The 27,162-nt window shown below is 49.3% G+C and overlaps 2 long non-coding RNA genes across 11 annotated transcripts in view; one reads left to right on the plus strand and one right to left on the minus strand.

Moving 5' to 3' along the window:
* Window positions 1-1,730, minus strand: part of LOC103352207 (uncharacterized) — a 22,727-nt gene extending 20,997 nt beyond the window's left edge. For 3 of the 4 annotated variants that reach the window (XR_007914044.2, XR_011386880.1, XR_011386878.1), the window contains exon 1: window positions 45-1,730. This is a non-coding gene — a long non-coding RNA (uncharacterized lncRNA). The remainder of the gene's footprint in view (window positions 1-44) is intronic. The other variant, XR_011386879.1, reaches the window with a different exon arrangement.
* Window positions 1-27,162, plus strand: part of LOC103352208 (uncharacterized) — a 57,881-nt gene that overhangs the window by 21,534 nt on the left and 9,185 nt on the right. For 2 of the 7 annotated variants that reach the window (XR_007914042.2, XR_007914039.2), the window contains exon 3: window positions 1,724-15,581. This is a non-coding gene — a long non-coding RNA (uncharacterized lncRNA). Of the gene's footprint in view, window positions 1-1,723; window positions 15,582-27,162 lie in introns of those variants that run through there. The other 5 variants (XR_011386875.1, XR_007914041.2, XR_011386877.1 and 2 more) reach the window with 5 other exon arrangements.

Genomic DNA, 27,162 nt, shown 5'->3' on the forward strand with positions numbered 1-27,162 from the left:
GCATTTTTTTTAAGTCTGTGCTTCTATCTCATTTCTTACCTTACCTGTTATCGTGTGAGCCGGACATGAGCTGGGAATCTGGAAGCAGTGGTGAACAAAAGAGATGTGGTTTCCTTCCTTACAATGCTTCCAATCTAACCTGAATTCAAAAACACCAAGCAGAAAGTGGGATCAGCACAGCAGTTAGGTTGTTGCTTGGGAGCCTGCACCCCACGTTGGCGTGTCTGGTTCAAGTCCCAGCTACTCCACTTCCGATCCAGCCTCTCAGTTAATGCACACTTTGAGAGGTAGCAGTGATAGCTCCAGTACCTGAGTCCTATCACGCATCTGGAAGACCCAGATTGAGTTCTGGGCTCCTGGCTCTGGCTTGGCCCAGTCCTGGCGATTGCAGACATCTGGGGGAGTGAACCATCAGATGGGAGATCTCTCTCTCTTTCCCTTTTAAATAAAGTAAAAATAAATAAATAATTTTTTAAAAGACCACCAAGCAATTAGCTACAATTCGAGGTCAGGTCTCAGAAGAAAACTGAGGCTGGTGCTGTGGCATAGCAGCATCCCACACGGGTGCTGGGTCCATCCTTGGCTGCTCCACTTCCGATCCAGCTCCCTGCTCATGTGCCTGGGAAAGCAGTGGAAGATGGACCAAGTCCTTGGGCCCCTGTACTCACATGGGAGACCCGGTAGAAGCTCCTGTCTCCTGGCTTCTCGCCTAGCTCCAGTCGTTGTAGCCATTTAAGGAGTGAACCAGTGGATAGAGGATCTCTCTCTCTCTCTCTCTCTTTCTCTCTCTCTCTCTCTCTCTCTCTCTGCCTTTCAAATAAAATGAATATCTTTAAAAAGAAGAAGAAGGAGAAGGGAAGAAGAGAAGAAAACTAAGAGACTACTATCTGGGGAGGTTTGGCCCTCCCGTAGCAGGCAGCGGGGAAGGCCTTGCCGAGGGGAGGAGTGACACTTAAGCCACTTCCCAAAGGAAGAGAAAGAGCCAGCATGGGACAGGACCGTGCTCCTCTGAACAGCTCTTCCCACCGCTCCCCTCTTCACTTGGCTGCTAATGTCACTCACCATCATGCAGAAGGGCTACACATGGCCAGCAAGTGGCAGAAACACACATTTGCTACAAACTTAATCTCACGTCTGCAAGAAAACAGAGGTGCTGCTCTTAAGGGTATTGCAACCTCTGCTTAAGAGGAAAATACATGATTTTTAGGAGAGCTATTTCATTCATAAGAAATTTACCTTTATTAGGGGCCAGCTGTCAAAAGCATTAGACAGCAGTGGGACCCGAGAAGGGACCCCACATACCTGAGTTTGGGGATTTCTGTTAACCACCACGGGAGCACTGAGAAGGGCAGGTTGCTGGAGGAACTTGGATGATCTAACCCTTAAAGGATGAATCAGCGTTTAGATGGGAGAAATTAAGGAATACGGGCAGACAGAGGCATGGTGGTGTGGAAGTTCATGCCCACTGGAAACACCGAGCGGTCCGGGAAGACTGGGAAAAGTGAGCGGAGGAGAGACAGTGACGAGATTCCGAAGTGTCTCGGCTATTTGGTTGAATTGTCTGCATTTGTTCTGTAGACCACAGGATACCATGAAAGCATTCTGAATAGTGCTATCATCCGATCTGTGTTTTAGAGAGACTTTCTTTTCCATGTATTTGGCTGTTCGTCGAGGTTGAGAAGCTTAATGGCTGATGATTAGGGAGTTTTCTGTTTCCTCACAGGCAACCGTTTTCTTCGAAGACTGACACCCTGTGCACGGACTGGAGCATCTCGTGAATCCTTGAGAGCATCAAAGATGCTTCAGATATCTGTGTATGACCTCCATCACTGAACTGAAATATGGGGGAAGAAAATACCCCTTCTTAAAACACAGATCAGGTGCTGCTGATGGCACCAAGGGTAGGCCAGGAGAGTTGAAGCCTCCGTCATTTGTCATGTCACAGAGGAGAGCCGGGCAACCCGCTGACTCCACCGTGTTGAGTCACCACTGAAATGACATCGCAAGGGTTTGCCATCAGCACCTCGGGGCCCCGGCTCTCAGCACCCGGGGGTCACAGCTCTCAGCACCCCAGAGTCCCAGCTCTCAGCACCCGGGGGTCCCAGCTCTCAGCACCCGGGGGTCCCAGCTCTCAGCACCTGGGGGTCCCAGCTCTCAGCACCCCAGAGTCCCAGCTCTCAGCACCCCAGAGTCCCAGCTCTCAGCACCCCAGAGTCGCAGCTCTCAGCATGCTTCTGAGAAGCTAACCACAGCCCATCTCTTCTACCTTAACCAAAAGGTAAACATCCATTTCTTCCAGGATCCCCAAGCCTGTTCCCACTTTGCAGTATCAATAGTTGAATGTGACACTTGTCTAAACACATAGCACTTGCTTGAGGTCCAGAATGGAGATGATGGTTCGTGGTTTCTCTGTGCTTCCAACCAGGAGGACAGCGGGAAATGCAGCAAAAAGAAGCCCTGACTGTATATGACAGTCCTGCTGGGACGTGCCACACTCTCCTCTTGGGTAACGTCACTGTCAGTTCTCCACCCAACGGCCAGTTCTTTCCTGACTCTGCGTTCTGCGAGTCCACACTTTGTCCAGATGTCTGCCTCTTCCTGATCTGACTCGGAGCGGACCCCAGCTAGTCTAATCTAATCATGCAAGGCCAGTGCTGCTTGTCAGCCACCAGGTTAGGGATGATCCGGTTCTGGTCGGTGAGGCGTGCGGGGCAGCCTGCCAGTGGGTTCCTGGAAGTGTCACCTTGATTTTGAAGTTCAGTCATATCAGCATTTGTTCCTCCTCTTCCACGGGATGTTGTTGCATCAGGACGCGGTGCCTGGGACGGGGTGGCCACCTGGCAGCCCCGGAGGCAACGTGCTGAAGCAGTGCCAAGCTCTGGAAATTGACACCCAGGGCTCTATGACCCTGTGAAGTCATTGACTTAACCAAAACCACAGAGGTTCTAAACCAGGGCCTCTTATATGTGACATGATTTTTATTTTACTCTTTTTTTCTTTTAAAAGTTCATTTATTTGAAAGGCACAGTGACAGAAAGAAGAAGAGACAAAGAGGGAGATCTTCCATATGCTGGTTCACTCCCCAAATGCCCACAAGCCTGGGATAAGCCAGGCTGGACCCAGGGGCCCAGAACTCCATCCAGGTCTCCCACGTGGGTAGCAGGGGCCCAAGCACTCGGGCCATCCCCTGCTGCTTTCCCAGGCAAATTAGCAGGGAGCTGGATCAGTGGAAATAGAGCAACGGGAACTTGAACCAGCACTCTGGTAAGAGATGATAGCATTGCCTTGTGGCAGCTTAACCTTTGTGCCACAGAGCCGGCCCCTGATTTTTTCCCACTATTTAAGCTTTATGATTTAATGTTTCCTTTTTCCTGCAGCAGAAACACCTTAACGAGTACCAGTGACCGTTGTCATCAAGCAGATGGTGAACGCAGAGCCCTGGCCTTGTATAACTCTAGGCTACAACATAATCAGTGTCTGGGAGTTGGTACAGAGCAGTTTCCAGAAAGCAGGCAGTGAGCAAACAGCTTGCTCCAGGTCACAGCGTGCAGCTGCGAGGAAGCCAGGAGAAGTCGAGCCAAAAGAATGGCTTCTTCCCAGAAGGCCAGCTGGAGCGGGACGCCAGGCACCTCAGGCCACTTCCCTCCGCATCTCTAAGCCTCGGCTTATCCCAACCGTAAAATATGTGCATTGTGAGAATACAAAAATAACGCACTGCAAGCCATCTAGCAAAATGCTGGCCGGCCCCTACGAGATGGGCATTTAGTGTAGGATAGCTTCTATTTGAACCTGCTCAGCCATTCACTCGCTGTTCTTCCTTCGGATCCTTGACAGCAGCAAAGTGCCTGTGGCCCGTTTACCGCCTACTGCTGGAGACGCCACACATTCCTAGGACAGAAGGGAGGCATTGTGCTCCACGGCGGAGACTCAGTCTGAGGCTCTCATTCGCTGATTGTCCACCCAGCTCCAGCTCCTGCGTGTGAAAGCCCTCTGCGGTCAGGAGAGATTGAGACCATGCCTGAAAAGCCATCTTCTTGTGCCAGAGTGCCACCTGCGAACCTAGGGGGAGACCGGGTTGCTAGGAGTCATTGTGATCGCGTGCTGTGCCACTTCCGCACACTCCTCCCGATTTTTTTTTTTTTTTCATGACTACTTGTTAGCTTCCAGTGTGAGAGAAGGAGAATACAAAACCCTGGGATGCTGTTGCTTAGAATGATAATTGCTCATTAGAACCCCATTTTGTTCTAATTGTACGATTCATTACGCTGAACTCTTCATTAGAAGCATTGTAAAAATTCTGACAACTCGAATGTGTTAGGCTGGATATCGAAATGAATCTGATTGAGAGCTTTACTCTTTGTTAAGGGCGTTTTCTAATTAATATACATGTGAGAAGCCAGGAAGTGAGAGTCGCCATATTCTATTCCGGAGGTTATTGTTGAAGATGTGTTTCTTTTAACAAATGCAACATGATTTTGAAACAAGAAGCTGTCTTTAGAACAGAAAGAAAAATTGGCCCATAAACCTGAACCATTCACAATGAGGACACATCTGTCTGCATGAATACAAGTGGTTCAGAATTATCTGCAATTAATAGGAAACCAAATATCTTCCTAGTTCTGTTGGGGGCTTTGGGTACAAATGGCAGATTGAACATTCACACTCATCTCCCTTTCTTCTTGGAAGTCTACTAAAATGACAGTTACGGGAACTGAGCCAGGCAGTAAACCCACAAGGGCAAAGGCAATGAAGGAGACAAGAGCAAGAACATTCTGGAAGTTGAAAGTGGGTCACGGGTACTAGCATTGCAGACCCCAGAGGGTGGAACTCTGAGCAGGTACACTGGGAAGTGAGAACAAACTAACTGCTCTTCAGAGGGCCCCACACACTCAAGAACTGGGGGGGCTAGGACTGGAGGTAAAAGTGGGGCTGCAGAAAGACGAGCCAGGGTCTGCTCAGGCAGTGCTTGGGACCCTGGATGTCACCCTCACCCTGCCCAGCCGAGGCACTGCTCCTGGTCTGCACTGGCACAAGTTGAGAGGTTTCCATCTCCAGGTACAACGATGCGCAGGGTTCTCTGGACTAGAAAGCTTTGTAGATAGTTGATGGCAGGAGACCTGCTAACGCACACCCTGAGAGGCAGCGGGGGGCGGGGTGTCAAGTGGACATGTACGTGTTTAACGAGGAGACCCTCCCTCCAAGCCCTCTTGGACCACCCAGGCAGCCAGGCCTAGACCCTGTGTACGAGATTGGGAGATTCTTGTTTCAGGAATCGGCCCAGCCCACGTGAGAGTACCTGAATATACTGGTGCCCGGGACTCCTCAAGATGAAACAGGCAGTTAGAGCAAGGCTTTCAAATGTGTGGCATCAGCACCAGCGGAGAACTTGTAAAAATGCAAATTCTTGGGGCAGGTGTTTGACCTAATGGTTAAAGACACCTGCATGCCCTATCCAACTGCCAGCTCCATCCCAGCTCCATCCCTGGTTCCAGTTTCCTGCTATTGCACAGCCCGAGAGGCAGCAGGTGATGGCTGGAGGAGCTGGGTTCCTGCCCCCCACAAGGGAGACGCGGATTGTGTGCCTGACTCCCAGCTTCTTTGCCCAGCTCTGGCTGGTGCAGGTATTTGGGGAGTGACCCCACAGATAGCTACCTGTCTTCTCTGTCTGTCTCTTCACTCTGCCTTTCAAATAAATAAATGAAAGGTTTTTAGTGCAAATTCTTGCACCCAGCTCCAGACCGGCTGGATCTGAAATGCTGGATGGGGGTGGGGCCCGGAGACCCGGGTTTAACAAATCAACCGCCAAGGGCGTGCTGCGGTTTGAGAACCAGTGCTCTCTGGCAAAGTTTCCTTTCCTCGTCAACGTGAGCCCACAGTCCAGGGTGAGGAGCTACTGGAAGAAAGGTGAAGAACAAAATAGGGCTAAAGGAATGAAAACCTTGGAGGAAAAGGGACTACGCAGGGAAGAATTACTCAGGAAAAAGCAAATGGTATCTTTAGGGAGCTAAGAAAGTTCACCCATGAAACCAAAGAAAGGTGCTATTTTTTAAAAAAGAAATCCTTTAGAAAACAACAAAATAAACTTTACAGAAACTTTAAATCTTTTAAAAAATTCTTCATAGAAGTGTAGAATCTAACAACAATAGCAAACAACTAAAATATAAGACAAAAAAAAACATAGAAAATAGGAAGGAAAGAATGAGAAAATCCAGATTGGTTTAGGAGCATGTGAACCGCTGGTGTAGGAGACTGAACACACAAATAAGAAGAGGTCTGGACAAGGGAGCAGGACACACTCAATGCAACCACTGAGAAATGTCCCCCAGGAGTCAGGAACGTGCATTCTCAAATTGCAAAGTCCTCCCCGACTCCCAGTACCAGGCAATGGGCGGAAATAGGTTCACATCACTGTCCATTGCAGGATGTGGGAATAAAGAGAAGACATCGCAGGTTCCAGAAAGAGAAACACACATGTCCTGAGGATCAGGAACCAGAACGGCTGCTGACCTTCCGGGAGGGAGAGGATGTGCGGGTTGACAAGGGAGCCAGGTGTCAGGAGCCTAAGCAAAAGGATTGCCCAAGTAGATTCTGTGCCCTGACACACAACTCTCAAATGTGGGCAGAGATGACACATCATCAGCTGTGAACGGAGAATAAAGACGTTTAAAGCACACAGAGGGTCAAAGGTCTTACACTGAGACAGGGTGGGACCTACTGTTGTAGTAACAGCTGACTCACAGGGCAGAGACGGGCATCAGCCACAGACAGTGACCACTGCCATCAGCATCCACTCTCATCTCTCTGCCATCCGTGCTCCACCTATAACCAAAGAGTTCTTCATAAAACAGACGTGCAGTCAGCTGCAGCCCTGTTTAACATCATTTGGTGCCTCTCCACTGTCTTCAGGGTAAGTTAAGGCTCAGAATGGCACACAAGGCCTTTCCCACTGGTCCTGGAGCCTCTTAGCCTGCTGGTCTCTCCCAGGCAAGCTTCATGCCACCCTGGCACATGTTCACAGCTCATAGTGCAACTTGCCTTCAGCAGGTTATGCTGTCACACACATGCCCGGGCTCTTCCCCAATGCCCCACCCAACCAATGTCACAATAAGTAATTGTTACATGAGCTATTGTCCTTCTCATTCCTGGTGTTGCCTCCCTCTGTCTGATTCAGACGCTGGCCCTCAGTGCTCCCAGGACATCCATGCCTCTCCCATGACAAGTGTCACAGCACAGCAGTGGTGAGTTTTTTGTTTTCTCTACCAACACGCACTATTCTTGGGGGTAATGGAATGTCTTATTGGTACGGTATCATCAGTATCCGCCAAGGCCTACTCTTACCCTGGGAAATAGCAGGTGCACAGAATAAACTGAGATGACTTTCTTGAATCAATAATGACAGAGTCTGTTTCCAACAGGGGCAGTTGATAACAATTTCCTTGTCATCATCATAATTTAACTCATTGGTGCCCTGTGTTTGAGGACAAATGGGGTAATAACCCCGGGTACGTGGCAGGTTACTGTGGGGAGCAACTCGGACTAGACTGTTACTGGAATTAAGACTTATTCTATACATCTGCTCTCCCACAATATGGCACTGAGAAGGGAGTAACAACTTCTACGCAGCTGCCTCTCGCCAGCTTGAGTGATGACCTGCAGGAGCTGATCCTGCTCCTGATTGGAGGAGAGCAGCGTACTCGGCGTGTGGGCAGCCGAGTTGGGATTGGTGGAAGAGGACTATAAAGGAGGAGAGAGACAACATGCACCAGGAACATCTATCCGAATAACACCTGAGCAGCCCCCGAGAGAGCCGGCCGGCGGTGTGCCGCTCCCCCGCGGAAGTGGGGAAAGTGGCAGGGAGAACCGCCCTTCCACGGAGGTGGAAGGGTCGGTAGCCAACCCGGGAAGAACCAGCAGCAAACCTGGGGAAGGCCGAGCAGACAAAAGAACAGCGCAGGGTCCTGTGTAGTTCCTCCACGAAGACGGGGGGCGACAGGTTACCTCAAAACAGTGTCTAACGTCCTATGCCACAGATGGTAGCAGGGTGCTGAGACAGGTAGAGGCAGGTCTGTGACACTTCTTTCAGCAATTTGCACTAGCCCTGGCAAGCAGGTCTCCAACCTGAAAAAGGGTATTGTGGGTACAATAAATGTAACACATCCGTCATGAGTAGTCACGTACCGTTGGACAAAGTTTTCCAAAATGTCTACACGCTGTCAGATTTGGTCAATGCCACTCTTGATGTCCACGACTACTTTTTGTCCAGAGTATATCACTCCCTAATTTCTGTTGGCATGCTATAGTATCAAGGAACAGAAAAACAAGTAATGGGGGGCAGTCCCCCAAAACCTCATTTCTCTTCCCTTTACTGAATGAACACATTCCTATTAAATTCAAATTAGTCACCACTGGGACTTGGAGCCGTGGGCATGCTTATATCACGCACACACCGGGGTGTTTTCTGGGGAAGGTTGCATGCATCGTCTATCCCTGTAGGGTCTCCCAGCCCTTCCAGTTGTCACCGGCCATTCCTTCAGCGTCTGGTCTTGTTTACAAGGAGCTTCTAAGTCCTCTAGCAGATTTCTGGAAACTAAAGCAATCGACTTATGTGTGCACGTGTTCCTTCGACAGAGGGTGAGTCTCCATCCTGTAGAAGGCTTGCACACAGGCTGTGGTCACCGGGATCCCTCCCCTGGGAGCAGGCTGTAGTCACATCACAGGCCTTCCTCCTGCTTCTCTGCTTCTTGCTTGTTCTGTCTCGGACTGTGCCACTCCTGACTCACTGTCCCCGTGACCACATGCGAGAGCCAGCCACGAATAGAGTCAATCCAGAAACCACTCCCTCCTCCCACACAGGGAGGGAGTGAGGCAAGACACAGCAGAGCCAGCCAGCCATAAAAGAGCGGACAATGGAATCTGCAAAATATATTCGCAGCAGCCTGCAAGCCTCACCTCCAACTCTAAATCCATGTTCCTGAGCTTCCTGACTAGTCTCCCAGAGGTTTTTATTTGTGTTTATATATAGATCCATATATATGTGTATCTATATGGATCTATATATTATATATAGATACATATATGTATATATGTATGTAGATATATGTATCTATGTATGCAGATATTTATGTATATATGTATGTATACATATACATATATATACACATATATAGATAGATAGATATACCTGGGTCTCCTACATGGGTGGCAGGGATCGAAGCACTTGGGCCATCATCTGCTGTTTTCCCAGGTGCGTTAGCAGGGAGCAAGATCAGAAGTGGAACAGCCTGGACTCGAACTGGAGTTCATATGGGAAGTCGGAGTCACAGGCAACGGCTTAACCCACTGTGCTGCAACACCAGCCTGGTTTAGAGAACTACAAAAAAAAAAAAAAGTACCAGGAACCTACTGGAAGCACAGGACATCAAGAACAAAAGCACTGGGACCGGCGTCGTGGCTCACTAGGTTAATCCTCTGCCTTGCGGCACCGGCACCCCATATGGGCGCCGGGTTCTAGTCCCGGTTGCCCCTCTTCCAGGCCAGCTCTCTGCTGTGGCCCGGGAGTGCAGTGGAGGATGGCCCAAGTGCTTGGGCCCTGCACCCGCATGGGAGACCAGGAGGAAGCACCTGGCTCCTGGCTTCGGATCGGCGCAGTGCCCTGGCGGTAGCAGCCATCTGGGGCGTGAACCAATGGAAGGCAGACCTTTCTCTCTGTTCTCTCTCACTGTCTAACTCTGCCTGTCCAAAAAAAAAAAAAAAAAAAAAAAGCACTATCACTTTCCTCACGAAATCTTCCCCACGCTGTGTTACCGCGAGAACCTTCCTTCTCCACCCTGCTTAGCAAGCTACAGCTCTGCTTGGGGTATCTGTGGTTAGCTTGGCTTCTGCCCTGAATTTCTGGCCAGGAGACCGAATCAAGGCTCCAGGTGGGAATTGTTCTCTCCGCTGAAGATTTCTCTTCCCTTCTGACAGTGAGCAGAGTTTTGTTCTCAGCAAGGCCTCGGCTTGGCTCGACTCCAGAATGTCTGCGTGGAAGTGCTTTGGGGCCAGCCCCTGGGGATCTTGTCTCAGAGCTGTATTGGAAAAGCAAGCACCCTCTTAAACACTTAGACTTTATATCACTTTAAATGAAAACTGTCAAGATGATTCGATTTGCCCAAAACTGAAGGTTAAAACAAATTATTTTCCCTAACCAGTGTTTTTTTTTTTTTTTATCTCTTTTATTTGGGGTAGTTTGAAGGACTGGAAGCTTGGGGCTCCGTGTCCCACCTCCTTTGAATTCTGGGATGATGTTGGGAGCAGAGACATTCTGGGGAAGGGCAACCCTTCACGTTCCTCGGAACAAAGCCCCTTGGGGCTGACCTGTTCCAAGTCCCTCTCAGTGAGCCTGCCAGTAGACACTGAGCCCCTGTGGGGCAGGCTTTGCTGCAGTAGTCAAGATCCTTCTGGGGGTGCTCATAGCCCATATTGGGATACCTGGATTCCAACTTCCTGCTGATACACTCCCCAGGAGGCAGCAGGTGATGGCAACCAGCAAGTGGCTCTCTGTCTCTCTGCCTCTCAAATATACTCAAGTATACTACTACCACTACTACTACTAATAGTAATAATAATAACTGCTCCTATAAGCTTCCCACTGGGCTCTGTTAGCCATCTTGCTGAATCTTTGTCAAAGAACTACTCTAGAGAGAATGTACACAGGAATCAGGCATCTGAAATCCTCAGCCAATGGTAGGTCATTCACGGAACTAACTGGAAACTCTCTAAGAGGTTCTTCCTGGGAGAAAACATTGCAGATTTATTCCCTCTGAACTTAGGTAACTAGAAAACAAGGCAAAAATCCCTAAATACGTTCCTTTATATTCTCCCTCTCTCCCACACTGGTGTGAGGACACACCTGAAAATCAAGTTCAATCCCAGCAAGAACCCTACGTACCTCATAGCTTGAATTAGAAGAAAACAAATAGGTGATTTAAAAAAATTTTTAAATTTTTAAAGACATGTTTTGCAGAAGTGTGTCTCTAACTTTGACCTGGGGGGAGTGATGATAATGGTGACAGGCCTTGGTAGCAGAGAGCTTGTTGCGGCTGAGCCTGTTGTAACATGATCTCAAGCAATCCTGCTAGGCAGGGGCATTTGTTACTCTTTTGCAGATAAGAAAGTGGGGGCTTAGGGATGATAACTACTTCACTGGAGAGGGAGTGGTGGTGGTGGCAGATGGCAGCTGACCAGGAGGGAGACTACTCCAGGGGCTTGAAAAGGGTTAATTGTCTTCTTAGCCTCATGCAGTCATAGCTAACAAGAGTTTTCCAATGTCTGCTCCCTCACAGGGAGCTACAGAGCAGAGCTGGTCCATGGGAACTTTGAGCCAGAGACTACCAGGACTCCTTTGAACTTTGTGGGGTGGCTCAATCCATCCTTCCCCTCCTCAAACCCTTCTAAGACAAGGACTTGGCCTCGAATTCTCTTGTGTTTCCCAAAGCGACCACATAGCAGATGCAGCTCTTCTAGCCCTGCCACCCACATGCATTCACCCTCAGTTCCTTCCTTGTAAGATTGGTTCCAACAGATATGGCGGGGGAACCCTGACCTGGAGATGATCTGCCAACGTCCCCACCAACTCTGAGCCCTGTTGTTCTACTGTTACTGTTGTCCAGAAGACAAAGGTGGGCACCAGAGGCTTTAAGATAATTGGCAATGTCACCCAGGACTCCTAGTGCTTTCCTGCCATCCCTCCTGGACATTGCTAGTTGGGGTCACATGTTCACCACATTGAGGACAAACTGGAAGGCAATGACCTTGAGCTGGCCTCGTTTGCATGGTTGGCTGAGGACGCCCCTTTCCTTTGGCCACTGCCCCCTCCAGCCCAGCCCAGCTCAGCGGGAGAGCAGACATCAAGGGCAAGCAGGAGCTTGGTAACCAAACCCACCAGGGTTCCACTCAGCTCTGCCCATGACACACAGTATCACCCTGCCTTCTTAGTTTGCTCAAACACAAAATGGAAGCAGCGCCGTCCTCATCGCTGGGATGCCGTGGGAAGGAGGTGACCCACGTTCGGCGCCAGCACACACAGAACGGCGAGCTCACTGCTAGCCCAGCATCTGTGCAGTTGTTAGCAGTAGCGTTGCTAACCAGGTTACATTGTTCTGGCTGTGGAAAGGCCCACAGAGCTTCGTGCGGGGTCAGGGGGCCACTCTCACGGATGTGGGACCTCATTGTCAGTGGTGACTACCCCTGATGGCAATATCCCAGCTAGAAGTACTTAAGTCTATTCCTACTATCTTAATAATCCTATTTGATTGTCTCAATTGAATTTATTATCAATTTGAGTTGCTGGCTGTAAGAGACTTCTGACGGGACAAACTAACCCAAGATGGGCTGGTCTTTTCCGTGGTGTTGAGGGCTCATTACTATGGGAAGGGTGACTTAAAGACAGGGTAGAGGCCTACCTGCTGTGACACTGCCAAGCAGTAGGAAGGGCTGGTGATGGTTTGCACAGGTGACTTTACATTTCTGGAAGTTCCACATGGGCGCAGACCCTGGCATTCTGAATGTGTTTCACAGGTCTCTAAGCAGCCCTGGTAATTTATCATTTTTGCTTCACTTTGACCTTACAGCCTGCAGAGCAAGTAATCGAGGCTCTATAAATAAACATCAGAAAGAAGCCCCTTAATTTATTCCCATTCAGGTTTCCCTGCTTGAAACTCACTGCTTGCAGAGAATTTTTTTGTGCAGCTCCCAGGGAAAGGATTCTCTCTCCCCTGATCTTTGAGGAGGAGAGAAGATGTTCCCCAAACTCGCTCCTGCAAGACCAAGATCAAGGCAGGGAGGCCACGGGGCGACTGGTAGAGCGGAGCCAGCGTTCACAGAGCTACGGTGCCAAACCTACAAAATCAATACCATTGCCATGCGGGGAGGCCAGACGGCTGCCAGCCCTGTGCATTTACTAAATTCATGCCAACTCCAGACCTCAGAGAACCATACTCATAGAGGCTGCGTTTGGATGCCTTGAGTATTGACATAGCCTTGTAAGCTGAGACCCTTCCAAGGAGGGAGAAGAAAAAAGGAGTTTAGAGGAACTGTTTACATAGAGGCTTCCCTTGGGTCCCCGCTGCCCGGCTGAATTAGCATCAAACCCTGGCCCTGGGAGAGAGCTGATTTTCCTGCCCTCCCAGGGTGACCGCCGTCAATATGGATGCAGCCTGGTTTTCATCTGCAAGAAATTTATGTTTGGTTCCACCCTCCTCTCCACTTGATTCTATCATTCTGAGGTCCTTGTATTCACCAGAATGCCTCCACTGTTCACTCTGCTGCTGACTCGGCTATAAAATTTCTCTCCCTCAATCTTTCTTCCATCCCAAGCGACGCCCTCATTTTTGAGTTCCAACGGCTATCAATAAGGCATTTGGAACGGAACGCTCTGTGAACTGATGCCCACCAAGAAGCAAATGGCTGACAGATCCTTGGAGCAGCCCTAACACGTGCTGCAAATTCAAGTACCCCAGTTTTGCAGTTTCAAGGTGAACCTCTTGATTGGCAGTATCTCATCCACTAAGACCAAGACACAAAGGATGATATTGCCTTGTGAGTGCTACCTCCCTTCCTTGTGCTCTAAGCCCTTCCTGCAAGGGAAGGAAATGTTGCATCCTGAGAGGCAGATGATACTGCTAGTCCTCAAGCACAGAGAGATCCAGAAAAGGGGCAGACATTACTGGCCCAGCAGGTCAGGCCGCTGCCTGCAGTGCCGGCATTCCATAGGGGCACCAGTTCATGTCTCAGCTGCTCCACTTCCAATCCAGCTTCCTGCTGATGGCCTGGGAAAGGCAGTGGAGGATGGCCCAGGTACTTGGGCCCCTGCCACACGTATGGGAGACCCAGATGAAGTTCTTAGGTTCTGGGCTTCAGCCTGGTCCAGCCCTGGTTGTTGTGGACACCTGGGGAATGAACCGGCAGTTGGAAGCTTGTTCTCTCTTTCTCTCTCTAACTCTGACTTTCAAATGAATAACTGAATCTTTTTTAAAAAATGAGAACTGGGGAGGTCCTAGGAGGATATACAAGAAAGGGGCACTGACACGCACACAGGATGCTTCCGTTCCCGCTGCCCTTCCTAGGACCCCCGGGGAACCCCTTCAAGGACTCAGGGATGGGCTTCCCATCCCTGCTCCTTCTCCATCTGTCTCTCCTCCCTGTTCTCAGTGCTCAGTTAGGAGCCTCTTCTGTTCCTTTGTGAGCATGAGGGAGAGGAGTGCGCCTTGGTGACAGAGTTCTGACTTTGAATAATAAATGTAAAAATGCATCAAAGGCTTACTACGTGCAGCTACCGTTCTCAGTGCTGCTAGTTCATCATTCGCCAAGTGTCCACTGAGTGCTCGCCACGTGCCAGTCCCTCTGCATGCTATTCATTCTGGCCTGCATCCAACGCTTGGTCTCTTACACGTCATGTGTCGTCATCAATGCTTTTCCTTCATTCATTTAGCAAGAACTCATTGAGTGCTTCCTGTGATTTCAATGCCTCTTATCCATCCATCCCTGCAACAAGTCTTTCTTGAGATCCTGCCGTGTGCCAGGCATGGACCTGGGCTCAGGAGATACAGCAGTGAGCCTACCAGAGCCTCTGCCTTTCAGGAGATGACCCACCATTGGGAGTCACCAGGCAATGCACAAACAAACAGGAAAACACACAGGGTATCAGATGGTATTAAATTGCATGGAAGGACAGCAAGCAGTTGAAGGGAACAGATGGTGCGGTGGTAGACGCAGCTATATTTATACCTCGCTGGTGATGACATCTGAGTCAAGATGTCAGGATCTGAGGGGTGGAGGCTAGAAAGCCAGGACAAAAGCAGTGAGAGGAAGGAGTAAGACTAAGACCCTGAGGTGTGTGGCCCGCCTGGGAAAAGCAAGTGCAGAAAGAGGGAGAGTTAGGAGCAAGAGGGATGGGGGTGAGTGGGCCATGATGCTGCTGAGAAAGACCCTGTGAGTCTTGTAGGGCCCATTCCTGGTCGGATGGTGAACATACTAGAGAATCGTAAGCACAGGCAGGACAGGATGTAAAAGCTTCCATTACACCCTCATCCAGCGCTGGTAGGGACGTAAACTGGTGCAGCCACTGTGGAAGAAAATCAGGATATAGCTGAGAAACCGAACATAGATCCACCATATGACTCAGCCATCCTGCTCCTGGGAATTCACCCAAGGGAAATGAAATCAACTATAAAAGAGTTATCTGTACACCTGTATTTAGTGTAGCTCAATTCACAATAACTAACATATGGAATCAACCCAGATGTCCCTCAACTAAAAACTGGATAAAGAAATTATGGCATAAGTACACTATGGAATACTACGCAGAGGTAAAAACAAAAATCTGAAATCCTGTCATTTGCAACAGATTTGTTGCAACTGGAAAACATTATACTTAGTGAAATAAGCCAGTTGCAAAAAGACAACTACTATATGTTCTCCCTGATCTGTGGCAACTATTAGAGTACCTAACAGGTGATCTATGGAAGTGAAACTGACACATTGAGATGTGATGATTTTGAACAGCCCTTGTCTCAACTGTTGAGGAACAGTGTTTTTTTTTTTTTTTTTTTTTTTTTCATACTATTTGTTGAACTCTTTACTTAGTGTATGGTTAATCTTATAAGTATAAAGTTAACTGAAAACAGATCTTTACAAAAAATAAGAATGGGAATAGGAGAGGGAGGAGGAAGAAGGGTGAGAGTGTGGGCAGGAGGGAGGTAGTATGGGAAGAATCACTATGTTCCTAAATTTGTGTACGTGAAATGCATGAAGTTTGTTTGACTCAAATAGAAGGTTTCTAGGTTAAAAAAAAAAAAGAAAATTGGTAACCAAAAAAAAAGGCCCTTTAAACAAATAAACAAACAAAAATGCTTCCACTATTGAAGGAAATGTTAATCATCCTACAGCATCCTATAGTATATACAGTTATCAAAACATCTCATGATACCTCATAAGTGAATGCAATTATTACTTATCAATGGAAACAGAATAAAAGCACCCTCTGGCTTCTATATTGAAAATAGACTACAGGCTGGCACCGCAGTTCACTAGGCTAATCCTCCGCCTATGGCGCCGGCACCCCAGGTTCTAGTCCTGGTCAGGGCGCCGGATGCTGTCCCGGTTGCCCCTCTTCCAGGCCAGCTCTCTGCTGTGGCCCGGGAGTGCAGTGGAGGATGGCCCAAGTGCTTGGGCCCTGCACCCCATGGGAGACCAGGAGAAGCACCTGGCTCCTGACTTCAGATCGGCGCAGCACCGGTTGTAGCGGCCATTGAGGGGTGAACCAACGGAAGGAAGACCGCTGTCTCTGTCTCTCTCTCTCTTACTGTCTAACTCTGCCTGTCAAAAAATAAAATAAAATAATAAAAAATAAATAAAAAAATTTAAAAAAAACAAAAATAGACTACAGACTGTTGCAGTTATCAGACTGGTGACAGTGGCTGTGATCCTGGGCCGGCACAGCAGAGATGGAGCGAGGAGATCAGCACCTGGTCTTATATTTATAAAACAAAGGGCCGGCGCTGTGGTGTACCAGGTAAAGCTGCTGCCTGCAGTGCCAGTATCCCATACAGGCACCGGTTTGAGTCCTGGCTGCTCCACTTCCAATCCAGCTCTCTGCTATGGCCTGGGAAAGCAGTGGAGGATGGCCCAAGACCTTGAGTCCCTGCACCCGCGTGGGAGACCTGGAAGAAGCTTCAGGCTCCTGGCTTCGGATCTGTGCAGCTCCAGCCGTTGTGGCCAACTGGGGAGTGAACCAGTGGATGGAATCTCTCTCTCTCTCTCTCTCTCTGCCTCTCCTTCTCTCTCTGTGTAACCCTGACTTTCAAATAAATAAATCAATCTTTAAAAAAAATAAAATATAAAAATAAATGCATTTTCTTTATATATATAATTTTATTTATTTGGGAGTGGGAGAGAGAAAGACACACAGATAGATAGAGATCTCCTATCCACTGGTTCACTACCCAAATACTCTCTCAACAGCCAGCTGTAGGCAGCGGCTGAAGCTGGGAGCCAGGGACTCAATCCAGGTCTCCCAAGTGGATGCCAATCACTTCAGTCAGCACCTGCTGCCTACATCAGCAGGAAGCTGGGGTCAGGGGTGCAAGAGTGGGAACCAAACCCAGGCATCCCAAAATGGGGTGTGGGCATCTTGACTGCTATGCTTTGGACATTGTTAAAGCGAAGTCACTTATGACCTCTCTGAGTCAAGAACTAGAGGTGGGCATTGGGTTAGGGTGTAGTTCGTGGGAGTCCAGGCTACGACAATGAAGGTGCATGCCAATGGCATTCGATGTCACAAGACCAGCAGATGAACAGAGTGTTGAGCACGGTTGGGAAGAGCTGAGCTCTGGGGCATGCCGATGGCTAGAAGACGAGGAGAAATTAGGGACAGATAGAAAAATGTAACTCAGGACTGCAAAAGAAAACCAAGATAAACTGGTGGTCTAGAAGCCCAGGGATGTGGTTCCGATGTGTCCCCCAGAAGCTCATATGTTGGAAACAGAATTCCCCCAATTGTGAGGTTGACAGTATTTGCGGGCGTGGCTGTTGGCGGGTCATCGGGACTAGGTGACATCATGAGGGTGGGCCCCCGTGGTGGCATGCACGGCTTTATGAGAAGCGAGAAGGACCCGTGTGCCTCCTCTGTTCACCAAGTGATGCTCTCCACTGTGTTATGACGCAACAGGAAGGCACTCACCCAGGGTGGAGCCGAAGTCAGCACTGTGCTTTTAGAACTAAATTCCTCTTCTTTATAAGTTTCCTAGTCCGTGGTATGTCTGTGTCAGCAACAGAAAGCAGACTAAGCCATCCAGCACAGAGGTGCCCAAGAAAAGAAGAAAGATCATCTACGTCAAATGCTGGGACCAGGTCAGAGAAGTCGAGGCCGACAGATGTCCACCGGGAGACTGCCAGTGGCCGCAGCGAGAGCTGGCCGGTCGAGTGCTGAGGGGAGAAGCTTGATTAGGGCGTGCGGGAAAGGGTGATGTTTATTTCACTCCATGAGGAATGTGCTGCTGTGATGACTCTTTTTTTTTTTTTTTTTTTTTTTTTTTGACAGGCAGAGTGGACAGTGAGAGAGAGAGACAGAGAGAAAGGTCTTCCTTTGCCGTTGGTTCACCCTCCAATGGCTGCTGCAGCTGGCACGCTACAGCCGGCGCACCGCGCTGATCCGATGGCAGGAGCCAGGTGCTTCTCCTGGTCTCCCATGGGGTGCAGGGCCCAAGCACTTGGGCCATCCTCCACTGCAGTCCCGGGCCACAGCAGAGAGCTGGCCTGGAAGAGGGTCAACCGGGACAGAACCGGCGCCCCGACCGGGACTAGAACCTGGTGTGCCGGCGCTGCAAGGCGGAGGATTAGCCTAGTGAGCCACGGCGCCGGCAGTGATGACTCTTACAGATGGGAGACCCGAGGCCTGCACAGCATTGCACAAAGCTGGAGTTGGAAGGCAGACAGTCTGGCTCCAGGGGACACAAACAGGCTGGGGAGTTGTAGGCTCCAAACGCGAACCGTCTCAAAGTCACCACTGGTAGTGCAGAGGGGAGAGAAGCCACTGGCGTCTTAGGACAAGCATACAAGGTGACAATGGTAAGAGACTGTGGCTTCACTTTCTCCCCCAAATCCAGGAGTGCTGGCCACGACAGCCACAAGGGCTGGGGGAAAGAGACCACTTGTTTTTTCCCTGGCATTTTATGTTTCTAGACATTAATTTGGAATCTTTTTTAAAGATTTATTTTATTTATTTGAAAAGCAGAATGAGTGATAGAGAGGGAGGGAGACAGAGAGAGAGAGAGAGAGAGAGAGAGAGAGACAAAGAAACAGAAAAGAGATCTTCTATCCAGTGCTTTACTCTCCAAATGGCCGCAAAGGCCAGGGCTGGGCTAGGCCAAAGCCAGGAGCCAGGAGTTCCATCCGGGTCTCTCACTTGGGTGCAGGGGCCCAAGAACTTGTGCTATCTTCTACTGCATTTCCAGGCGTATTAGCAGGAAGCTATTGGAAGTGCAGCAGCCACGGCTTATGGATGCTGGTGTTGCAAACAGCAGTTTAACCCACTGTGTCATAATGCCAGCCCCAATTCAGAGGAAGTCCTTGTGTGTGTGTGTGTGTGTGTGTATGTATGTGTGTGCACGTGCGTGTGGCATTGTCTTGTCATAAATAATGATGAAGTCTTTATGGTTGCGGCTTGCATGGAAGAGTTGCTGTGAACTCTGTATCACCTTGTTGGGTAAGGAGCATCAAGCCCACATTTTAGGGTTGTTTGTTTGCTTGTTTCACTAAAGGAACTTCCGTGGGAGCTGGGTTTCCATGCATGTGAACAGAATTCAGAGGCCCATGAAGCAGACCTGGCGTGGAGCGGGGATGGAGTCCTTCCTGGGGCCAGGCCTGGGGGAGGGACAGAGGGAAATCCTGCAGTCTTTTGCCCACGGCCCCAGCTTCACGGGCCTGGCAGGTGCAGTTACTCTGCTAACTCGATGTTACCGCGTCCTTGGGGCTGGTGTGCAGAGACTGTAAATGGAGTGTTTGTCCGTGTGTTAGGAAGACATTGGGAGGCTGAGAGGCAGCAGGGAGAGCCACACTGTGCACCTGCGTTGTTGCCCAAGTTTCCCCAAGGATGCGCTTTCCAGCCGGACAGGCGGCAGCGCTGGGCTCTGCGGGTCGGCAGTGACGTTCCCAGTGCTCTCACGGAGCAGCAAGCACTCCTGCCTGAGCACACAGCAGCTGTGGTTCTCCTGCTCCTTTGGAAACCTTTTCCATCCGGGCTCCCTGGAAGCCAGAGCCTGGCAGGAGCACTCAGCATGCAGTCACTCCCACCTTCCAGGCCTGGGAGGGAGAAACCAGCTGGAAGGAGGCCCTGGGCCCTCGGCTCCAGCGAGCTGAGCTCTGGGGTCAGTGAGTTCTTTTTGATGTGTTGGATGTTCAGTCTGGGCATTTGGAGCAATTTGTAAAAGACCTCATTATGGTGGAGGCATGTCATTATCCATTTGTCCAAACCCACGGAATGGACAACGCCAGGCGTGAATCCTAATGTCAGCTGTGGACACTGGGTGATAGTAAGGGGTCAGGTTCCTGACTGTCTCGGATGCACGGGTCTTGTGTGGGATGTTGATAACGCCCGAGGCTGTGGGTTTGGGGGCAAGGGCTATATAGGAAACCTCTGCAGCTTCTCAGTTTTCCTGTGAACTTCCTAAAACCACTCTGAAAATTAAAGTGTAATCTAAAAAAAAGGATCTCCCAGTAGTTATAATTAAATTCAATTTTAATAATTTTTCTCTATGTGTACTATGCACACACGCGCAAAGTATCTCTTCTTCCAAAAAAAAAAAAGCCCCAGTTTTCAAAATCAGTTATTCAAGACTGAGTACACAAACCATCCATACAGGGGTCAGTTAAAAAAAAAATGAAAAACAGAGCTTCGTTTTCACCAGAAGGAATGTCTGTCGAGCTGTGTCTTCCCTGTCCTTATCCTCAAACATAGAGCACTGCTATTGTGTAAGGAGGGCCTTAGCCCCTCGGCCCGAGCATCCCAAACCAGAACACGTGAGTACCCTGCACACAGAAAGAATCCTTTGTTCCGCTGCTCCTGCAGCCGCAAGCCCAGCCCCTCTGTTGACAGAGGAGTAAGAGGGGTTTGGAGAAGAAGCGTGACTGCTCTCCATCAGACATTTTTCAGAAAAACCAGTTCTACTCACTCTGAGAACTTTACTCTTGCCCCTCAAATAAGTGCCTGACTGTTCTGCACTTAGAAGCGATACAATAATGGAAGGGTGGAAAAGCCCAAGCCACAGCATCGAAAGGAAGAGAGTTGACACTGAAATCCGGGACTTTTTATAGGACCAAGGTCCTTCGGAGGTCTGGTTTCTGAGGGTGAAGGAAACTGAAGAGCTTGTTTAGATTATTAAGAAAATGTGAACCAAATCACATCAGAAATAAGCAGAACTGGCTGTTGCCTTGCAGAGGGCCAGGGGTGGCTCTGCTGTCTGCTGGTGAACAGCTCTTCCCAGACTACATAATGCTTTGAGAAAAACGTGTTGGAGGCATGGGATGTGTTCTAGCTACTTAGAATTCCTGGATTATTTCTTCAAAAGATATTGGTTCTGTGCTACTTTATATATATTCCGACCTCATAACTTAAATACGTGTTGCTTATGACACAGGCAGTGTATTCTTGAGACTGAAGTTTTTGTTGAATGAATGCCAGTGATTCATGTCAACACACTTAAGTTTTGAAAATACTCTTAGCTTGTGTAGTTAAGTAAAAATTAATAAGTTAAATGTATTGAGGTTCATTGATAGCCATTCAGTTGGTTTCTGAGAACATCAAAGGGACAAGATGAAGCTGTTCCAATAAGAAAGACCCAACAACCTTCATCTACACAGGGCCAAATGTGTGAGGTGTGAGCTAGAGAGCTGATAGAATTTTAGACTAATTTAGTGGGAGAATCGTGTCTGGATCAAGTGTGGACATCATTGCGGTGTGCTCATGGGTGAGTAAACCTTACCGGAAGTGTTGGCGTTGATGATTAATTGTCTCATCTTTTTTTTTTTTTTTTTTTTTTTTTTGCTTTTTGACAGGCAGAGTTAGAGAGCCAGGTCTTCCTTCCATTGGTTCACCCCCCAAATGGCCACTACGGCCCCCGCACCGTGCTGATCCGAAGCCAGGAGCCAGGTGCTTTCTCCTGGTCTCCCATGCAGGTGCAGGGCCTAAGGACTTGGGCCATCCCCCACTGCCTTCCCAGACCACAGCAGAGAGCTGGACTGGAAGAGGAGCAACTGGGACAGAACCTGGCATCCCAACTGGGACTAGAACCGGGGGTGCTGGCGCCACAGGTGGAGGATTAGCCAAGTGAGCCATGGTGCTGGCCTAATTGCCTCATCTTAAGAGGAACATCAATAAACTAGAACAAACGCCAAGGATAGAAAGCAGGCGGCTTGATAGCCTCGAAGGACCCAGAACGTTTAGCTAGAAGAATCACCCAAGAGTAACACTGACAGGGATTAGACGATACCTTGAACATCACCGAAACTTTACGACTATCACCCAATAGCAACACTGTACCCGCAGAGGAGTTGGGATTATTAAAGGTGGGATTCCGAGCTGGAGCCCCCTATGACAGTCCCCCAGACAGGATTTAGGATGTTAATGAAAGCATTCTACAAACTACTGTTCTTCATGAACAAGGAATAAAATTATCCTTACTCACAAATAAAATCCTATAAACACTGATAACCCAAATAAGCCTAGCCTCTTCAGAAACGTTAGATTACTCAATCAATTGATTTCTACCTATTGCTTCCAATCATTAATAAGAATTTTGTTGGTTGGGCCGGTGCCACGGCTCACTAGGCTAATCCTCCGCTTTGTGGCGCCGGCACACTGGGTTCTAGTCCCGGTTCGGGCGCCGGATTCTGTCCCAGTTGCCCCCTTCAAGGCCAGCTCTCTGCTGTGGCCAGGGAGTGCAGTGGAGGATGGCCCAAGTGCTTGGGCCCTGCACCCCATGGGAGACCAGGAGAAGCACCTGGCTCCTGCCATCGGATCAGCATGGTGTGCTGGCCGCAGCGGTCATTGGAGGGTGAACCAACAGCAAAGGAAGACCTTTCTCTCTGTCTCTCTCTCTCACTGACCACTCTGCCTGTCAAAAAAAAAAAAAAAAAAAGAATTTTGTTGGCAATAAAATAAATAAATGTCTCTTCCCTTTGAACAATGATGTATTAATATCCATTCACACAGCAGCTCGTCCTCTTTGTTGTGTGGGATTTTAATAACTTGGGAATTTGCCAAACCATATTTCATTCAACTTGTGTAAGCCTGACTGTTTTTAAGTCACTTCATCAAATCCTCTGCTCTATCTATGTGTTCTTACAAGCTAGGATACTGGCATTATGGGAAAGAAAATCACGTTAGTGTTGCACAATTGGCTTTCGTGGACTCTTGGACTCTCACCTTCTCAGAAGCCTCAATTCCTCCGTTTCATACTGACTTCTAGAATTCTGTCCGGAAATGCTACTGCTCGTGGCCCCTTTGGAAATTCACCTTTTGGAAATCGGGGAGATCCCGGTCCCCATGGTATCTCAAAGATTGCAATCAGCGTTCTGGGGTCCTCTTCTGAGCTCTTCTGGGACTCTGTGATGTTACACCTGTTCTGGGGGGTGCGGGGCGGGAGCTAATGTAGCAGAGACAGCTGCGTCGGGCAGACGGGTTTGGTTTTGCATAGTCCTCGTCCTGTAGTAGTGGCTACCAGGGCGCCATGCTGTGCCGGATGCCTAACTCTGGTGCAGTTAGCAGAAGGTGCAATTGCGGTCACACCACGGCCGCATCTACCACGGTCTCGGAGAAGCGTGGCGGTGCTGGAACTCAGGACGGCTCACCCGGTTCTAGTTTTCTATTTCCTGACCATCCTGGGCTTCATTTTCCTGCTCACTGTCTCCATTCCATCTCTTCCATTTTGAAGACTTTTTTCTCCTTAAGGGAGAATATTGAAGAAAAAGCAGAGGTGATTAATCTGTTATTAGTTGTGTAACTTTGGACAAGGCGTTTAGGCCTGTTTTATAAGATCAGCTTCCATAAATGCAAAAGGCTTTCTCAGACCAAATTTCTGCCATTGAGACTGTCTGTGCCACCTTGGTCCTTTTAACAGTCCTTTCTGTCCATGGATTCAACTAAAAGCTCTTTTGCTTTCTTCCACCTCACCCCCTCTCGCTCCCCTTCCAAAAATCTCCCCAGATTCATAATCCTGGGTGCCAAACCCTTGACTTCAGATTATATTCTTGGCCCCTCCTGGACTGGTCTGTGTTTCCCGGACATCTTTTGCCGAGAACTTGGATGTGAGTTCCCTTTACTTTCTGTCCCCAGTCTCAGGGCAACCCTGTCCACTCCCATCCTGGCCTTTTCCCAGCACCCTCACCGAGGCTGAACAACGTAACTTCCTAGAGAGTGAAGTTCAGAGAGCAACCTCCAACTTACACTCAAGCAAGCAAGAGCGCTTTAAAACCCACCAAGCCTCCATGCACCTCTGTCGCTATAAAATATTCTCAGTCCTAAAACGCAATATGTATGCTAAGACTGCATTAATTCAAAAATGTTTTCGGGGAAAGAATAATAAATGGGCACTTGGATTTGAATGATATTGGATTTCAGAAACATTAAGATGTTTTCTTTAAAAAAAAAAAAAAAAAAAGTCGAGCTCTGCAAGATTGTCCTGTGTGCTATCCAGCCGCAGCGTGGAGAAGCCTCTCGAATTTGGTTAAGTCAGCCAGCCCCTGGACAGGGAGTGGAATGCCAGCCTCCCAACTCAAAAATAGCTCCCATGCAGAGGCCTGTGGAGGCCCTTCTTCACTGACCCTGAGTGGTGGTGGGGCTTGGAGGGTGACAGCCGTACAAAAGTCACCTGCCCTCTATAGTTTTACGCATTGTCTTCAAACAATGGCTTTCTTGTCTGCTAAGAGCTGCCTACCACGCATGTCTCAATACAAGCTGACCACGGCCAGTCTGATCTTTGGAATGTGGAGGACACTTCTCATCTATAGGCATTGATAAGAGTAAGATAAAAAGGCGGAGTTTCATTCCACCCCTTCCACTACTCAATGCCACAAATTCAGAACATGAGCTGCAGGCCAGGCGTTCAGCTAAATGCCAAGGTTACAAAGATGAGCAAAACACGATGGATGCCCATGAAGGGTCAGAGCCGGGCTCAAAGCACACGAGTGAACAGAAAGGTAGCGGGGTGGTAGTGGATGTGGTTGAGGATCTGAACCCTGGGGCCTGGGTTTGAATCACACTGTAGCCACCTGCTTGGTGTCTGACTCTGGGCAAATTACCTTAACTCTGGATGTACTCTTCTGCACCTGTGAAGTAGGGATAATAATATTAACCAGGTATTGCGGTGATCAAACAAGTTCAAAGGTAAGTCCTTAGGACAGAGCACAGCACGTAGCGAAGTTATTTGTATTAAACACAAAATATTGTTCTGTCCTCTGGTTGCACAAGCCTCGGCTCGCCCTGGGCCTGCGACTTTCCTCCCACTCCCTTCCAAGCGGAGGCCAGCATTCCATTGTGTGTATCTCTGCTTGTAGTCTTCTGCTTCCACATCGCGTCCATGTCCTCACAGCACCTGACCAACGGAGAGACAGTCCCACAGCGTTCCTGGGAGACGTGCCCATTTCTTCTTCATCAGAACGTTTGCTATAATTCTAGGTCTCTGACTGTTTACGCCCCTTCATGATGGGTTATGCACGTGTTGGAACCTTAATTCCTCACTGCTACGGGGTTGGCAGGTGGGACCTGGGGGGAGGTATTTGGACCACAAATGGACCAGAGCCTTTCTCTCAGAATAGGTTGGCTGTTATGGGAATCCAGCACCCCTTCTCTCTCACACATGCACCCTTGCCCTTCGGCTGTGTGCCACGTGTTGAAGCAGCGTGTGGCCCTCGCCAGATGTGGCTGCACTTTGGATTTTCCAGAACTGTGAGTGAAATACACCTGGAGACCAAGACTACCACCTTCCCTTTCAGAGTCTCCCTGTGGGGTCCTCGTGTTGCTGTTCTCTCTCTCTCTCTCTCCCTCTCCCCCTCCCCCTCTCTCCCTCTCCCCCTAACCCTCCCCCTCTCCCTCTCCCTCTCCCTCTCTCTCTCTCCCCTAAGGAGTAAAGCAGTCAAGATTCAAGAAGCTCTCCAACTGAAATGACCCTTCAGTGCTGTCTTACCTCTGTGGCACTTTGCTAAGGAGTGAGTGTAATGGGCCATTACGATGCTACTCTTCCTGTACTGGAATTTGGAGGGGGCTCCCAAAGCGGAGAAGCACCCTACACTGGGTGCCAGTGCATCTATACAGAGCTAGCACGGAGGTGGCCCCAAACTTACTGCAGCTGCCCCCAAGGGTTTAAAAGTGGAGGCTGGCAAGTTGCGGGGAGGTTGAAGCAGCCAGTGGCAAGGACTAGTTGGACAAGTGTGGTCAGAAGCAGGGCATTCCCACCGCTTCTGCCCCATATCCCGGTATGGGAGGCTGGGACCTTGTACTTCCTCCTCCTTGTGAACAAAGTGAGGGAGCCTTCAGAGGCCACTCGGGGAGCTCGACCTGTGTGGCCCAGGATCAGGTGGGTATAGGGACTGGTGTCTGCCTTCCATTTGTAAAGCCCAAGAAAGATTCTGATTGGAGCTGCCCTTGCTGAGTAGCAGGGCAGAAAGATAGGGTTATATTAGCCAGTGCATTACTATTTTTTTAAAGATTTTATTTATTTATTTGAGAGGTAGGGTTATAGACAGTGAGAAGGAGAGACAGAGAGAAAGGTCTTCCTTCCGTTGGTTCACTCCCCAGATGGTCGCAACGGCTGGAGCTGCGTCAATCCAAAGCTAGGAGCCAGGTGCTTCTTCTGGATCTCCCATGTGGGTCAGGGGCCCAAGAACTTGGGCCATCGTCTGCTGCTTTCCCAGGCCACAGCAGAGAGCTGGATCGGAAGTGCAGCAGCTGGGACTAGAACCGGTGCCCATATGAGATGCCAGCACTGAAGGTGGAGGATCAACCTACTGTGCCATGGCGCTGGCCCCAGTGCATTACTATGTTAACTAAATTACCTGAGAGGGGCTACTTAGGGAGGGAGGAAACAGGGCTGTTTTGGTTTACAGTGTTGGAGTTTTGCAGTGCAACATGGGGCAGCCCCACTGGTCTGGCATGGAAGAGGTGGAATGAACAGCAAGTGCATGGCGAGCCAGGAAGCAGAGACTTGGGGAGCGCACGCCTCCTTCATGTCCCCTGTCTGTCCATTCAAAGCCATCAAGACACCACCGTGGCTGCACCCCAGCAACCAGACCCAACCCAACCGATCCCCAAAGGCCCTACCTTCCGACACAATTGCATCAAGCCTCCACCCTACTCCATCAGTCACTGGTGTTAACCCAGTAACCATTAACATAAAAGACTGGGCTTGCAGCGTTAGGCATGTGTTTCAGGAGCCAGATGCTGTTCAGCCTATAACACAGGGCACAGCAGGCAAAGGGACTCACAGAGTGTGCTGGTAGCAGGGGAGCAGCAGCTGTGAGACTTTGCCTCCTTCAAGGGAACTGAAGAGTGTAGAATCCCAGGATGTTGAGCGAGATGTCAAGGAAAGACCCCCAAAACTCCAAAAAGAGGCTTCAGGAAGAAACAATCAA

Source organism: Oryctolagus cuniculus, chromosome 2 (assembly GCF_964237555.1).
Source record: "Oryctolagus cuniculus chromosome 2, mOryCun1.1, whole genome shotgun sequence".
In the NCBI taxonomy this organism is placed as follows: Eukaryota; Metazoa; Chordata; class Mammalia; order Lagomorpha; family Leporidae; genus Oryctolagus; species Oryctolagus cuniculus.